This window comes from Mus musculus, chromosome 15 (genome assembly GCF_000001635.26).
Source record: "Mus musculus strain C57BL/6J chromosome 15, GRCm38.p6 C57BL/6J".
In the NCBI taxonomy this organism is placed as follows: domain Eukaryota; kingdom Metazoa; phylum Chordata; class Mammalia; order Rodentia; family Muridae; genus Mus; species Mus musculus.
The window spans coordinates 98,899,234-98,903,917 of NC_000081.6; positions in this window are offsets into that span (position 1 = coordinate 98,899,234).

Genomic DNA, 4,684 nt, shown 5'->3' on the forward strand with positions numbered 1-4,684 from the left:
TGTGGCAAGTGCTTTTACCTGCTGATCTACCTTGCCAGGCCAGGACTTTCCAAGTTTTATGTCCTCTCAAATGGTTGCCAGATACCCACTTTTTATCCCTCCTCTCCTTCTTTTGACAGACTTTACTGTATGTAGTTCAGGCTTGGTCTCAAACTCACTTCACAGAGCAGGCTGACAGCGAATGTTTTCTCCTTTGGCCTCTAGCTTCCCAGCACTGAAATTAGCCATGCACTACCACACCAGGTTTGTGTGGTGCTCGGATCAGAACCAGGGCCTTCAGGGCTCAGCAGTTAAGAGCACTGACTGCTTTTCCAGAGGACCTGAGTTAGATTCATAGCACCCACACAATGGCTAACTCCCTTCTTTCTGTAACTCCACATCCGATGGGGAGGGGGTCCAATGCTGTCTTCTGGTCTCCTCGGGCAACAGGCATACAATTGGTACAAGCAAAATACCCATACTTATAAAATAAAACGTAGCCTGGCGTGGTGGCGCATGCCTTTAATCCCAGCACTCGGGAGGCAGAGGCAGGTGGATTTCTGAGTTCGAGGCCAGCTTGGTCTACAAAGTGAGTGCCAGGACAGCCAGGGCTACACACAGAGAAACCCTGTCTCGAAAAAAACAAAAACAAAAACAAAACAAAACAAAACAAAAAAACAAATAAAATAAACGTTAGGGGTGGGGTGGGGTGTTAATTTCAGCCCTTGGGGAGCAGGGACAGGCAGATCTCTTGTGAGTTGAAGGCTAGCCTGGTCTACAAAGTGAGTTCCAGGACTGCCAAGGCGACAGACACAGAGAGACATCAACAAAACAGAACAAAAGTAAAAACAAAAAACAAAACAAGTATATAAGTTAATTAAAAATAAAATAAAAAGCCAGGATTCAGACATGCCCGGCAAGCACACAACTGATCTTTATGCACTGAGCAACATCCCCATTTCCCTTTGATTGAGATGTTCGCACACAGCCAAGCTGGGCTCATTCTTGCTGTGCTGAGTCCTGGGCTTTCAGGCATGTTCTTCACCCAGCACATCATCTTCTGAGTAAGTTGTCATTTGGAAGCTGCCAAAGGGCTGTGGACACCTAACGTCCTGGTCTGTGGAGGATGGCTCTCTTCTCCTTCCGTTGCCTACCTCCTCCCCCTCTGGGCCATGGAATCTATTTTAAATCCCTCAGGCCTCATCACAGAGACACTTAACCCATTCAGTTACAGGAGAATGTAGTGGAGAACATGAGAACCAGAGGCCACTTGGGGAGAAAAGGATTTCAGCTCACATGTTCCAATCACAGTCCATTCATGAAGGGAAGTCAGGACAAGATCATCAGGAAGGAGACTGGAGAGATGGCTCAGCCATCACAAGCACTGGCTGCTCTTCCTGGAGACACCAGGTTCTGTTCCCAGCTCTTGCATATGGCGGTTCACAACCATCCACAACTCCAGTTCCAGGGGCTCTGACAACCTTCTTCTGACTTTCTGGGGGACCGGGCACAAATATGGTAAATATACATATATACATACATACCCATAAAGCTCTCACATACATAAACCCACAAAAATCTAAAGTGAAAACCTTAAGCCAGGACCCTGGAGGAAGGGCCTAAAACAGAAGCTACAGAGGAGGGCAGGCTTGCTCCTCTGGGGGTGGGGCTGGAGGTAGCACTGCCCACAGTGGGCTGGGCCCTCCCACATCAGTTATTAAAGAAAATGCTCTGAAGATCTACCTACAGCTCAACCTTATGGAGGTATTTCCTCAATTAAGATTCTCTGTTTCCCACGTCTAGATTTGTTTCAAGCTGCCAAAAAGCAACCATGACAATAACAAACCCTGTTTGCTATCATAAAGGTGGAGAGATGGGTCAGCTGCTTTTCCAAAGGACAGAGGTTTAATTCCCAGCACCCACTTGGCAGCTGATCTTTAGTCCGTGTTTCCAATACCAGGGGATCCAACACCCTTCTTCTGCCACAGGCACTGAACTCCCGTGGCACACAGACATTCATTCATTCAGGCAAAATACTCATACACATAAATAAAAACAAAATCTAAAAGTTTTAAAGCCAATTCAAAATTTAAATGCAAGTGATTAAAGAGATGTCCCAGCATGTCAGAGCACACGCTGCTCTTAAAGAAGACCCATGCGGGTCTCCTAGCGCACAGGGTACTGTGACTCAGCTCTAGGGGAGCCAACACCATTTCCCAGCATCCATGGGTATGTGTAGACACACATACATGAATAGACAGTAGATCTTTAGAAAGGCCGCTCGGTTAGAAGAACTTGCTGTTAAGTGTAAAGAAACACAGTAAGACCTGTGTTTGGCTCTTGGCATCCACATGGTGGTTCACAACTTTTGCCATTCCAATTCCAAAGAATAGGATGCCCTCTTCTGGACCCTAGGAGGCACCAGGCATGCACGTGGTACATATAACATTCATGCAAAGGCACTCATATGTGTAAGCTAAAAATAAATCTTTGCATATATATTTTCCATGAGTGTTCTATCTGCACATATACCTGCTTGCCAGAAGAGGGCATCATATCATATTACAGATGGTTGTGAGCCACCATGTGGTTGCTGGGAATTGAACTCAGGACCTCTGGAAGAGCAGTCAGTGCTCTTAACAGCTGAGCCATCTCTCCAGTCCCTAGAAAACCAATCTTTTATTTTTATTTATTTATTTTTTTTTTTGGTTTTTCAAGACAGGGTTTCTCTGTAGAGCCCTGGCTGTCCTGGAACTCACTCTGTAGACCAGGCTGGCCTCGAACTCAGAATCCGCCTGCCTCTGCCTCCCAAGTGCTGGGATTAAACACCATGCCCGGCACAATTTTTTTTTTTAATGTTTTGACAGTGTTTATGCAGCCCTGACTGTCCTGGATCTGGCTATGTAGACTAAGCTAGCTTCAAATTCACACAGGTCTACCTGCCTCTGCCTCCTGAGTGCTGATATTAAAGGTGTGTACCACACAACTGGCCAAAGGTGGTTTGCATGGTGTTGTAAAACTTTTATCCCAGCGCTCAGGAGGTAGAGAAAGAGGCAGGTAGACGTCTGTGATTTGGAGGCCAGCCTAGTCTGCTTTACATATTGAGTTCAGGCCAGCGGAGGCTACATACATGTCTCAAAGCAAAACAAGGCTGGGGACACGGCTCAGTGTGTAAAAGCACTACCAAGCCTTACTACCTGATTCCAGTCTGAATCCATGTGGTAAAAGGGAGAATGGAAGCAAGCTGTTCTCTGATCTCTACACTTATGCGTGTGTGTGAGCAAGGGTGTACATACACACCATACACACACACAAACTTGCACACGCACACAAAACAAAAACCGCTCCCGATGTCCCACTGTAGGGCAGCAATGAACTGCCCGGGCACTATGGTATTAGAAGATCCGGCACCTTTCAGACAAAGCAGCTTTCAGCACCAGCTGGTTTATCATGCATTTCCAAGGCCATCTAGTCTAGCTTAAAGTACTGCGCTTGGCAAGTATTTGTGGAATCTACACTTTTTGTATTCCATGTTTGCCCTCCCTCACCCAGTTCCAAGGCTAGCACTCAGTGACTGTAAAAACTAGAACAAAAAGCAGGGGTGGAGGGGTGACCCCCACTGATGCCTGTCTTCCACTTACAAGGAAATGGTCTTGGAGATGGGAAGGCAGCTCTGTGGTACTGAGGCTGCCTAACAAGCATAGGTCCAGGTTTGCCACCACCAGACCCAGGATTGCAAAGGCCAGTAGGGCTAGCTCAGCAGATAGAGGCTTTGAGTGTGATTCCCCAGGATCCACACAATGGAAGAAAAGTTATCCCATGAACTCCATACCTAGATACCATGATATTTCCCTGACCTCAACAGTTAAATTTTAAAGAATCCTAGGCCCAGATATGGCCTTTAATCCTAGTATTAAACAGGCAGGGGCATGTGGATCTTTGGGAGTTCAAGGCCAACTGGATCCACAGCACGAGTTTCAGGACAGCAAGGGGCTACACCCTGGGTCAAAGAAAACAAACAACAATACTTATAAACAACTGAGGGAAATGGCCTCTGAAGTTGTGCAGTGTACAGTCTGTAGAGGTCTACAGGTTTGTTCCTTCCTCGACACAGGAGGACATCAAGGAATTGATAGTCTACACAGCTGGACTCAGGTTCTTTTTTCTGAGGTAGGACTGGGACACTGCCAGCCAGGAACTTCTACAGCCAACTGCTGCTGCCTGCTGGGAGGTCAGGGCTGCAGGTGGGCAACTTAGGTGTGTGTACATGCGGGCTGCAGGTGGGCAAGGGGTTGGCATCTTAGGTGTGTGCGCATGCCCTTCTCCCCCAACTCCGAAGGTATAGAAACAAAGTCCCAAGTAGCGGGGAGAGTCCAGAAGACTAGTCAACTTTTGGGGAGGAGGGGGTATTGAACACAAGAGCTTACCATGTAAGCTTGGCTGGCCTGTAACTTGCACTGTAGACTAGGCTGGCCTCACAAAAATCATACACCTGCCTGCCCCTGCTTCCTGAGTGGTTAGAGGGGTGGGTTGCTACTCCCAGCAGAGGTAACCCACTTTAAGTAAAGCTGTAGGCAGAATGGCAGCCCTCTGCAGAACTGTCTGGCCGGACACCAGATCGATGGCTCCAGAGAGAAAGGAATGGCTGAGAATGGCTCAGGACTGGTTGGAACAAGGAACTCAGATAGACACAGGGACAAGCTCT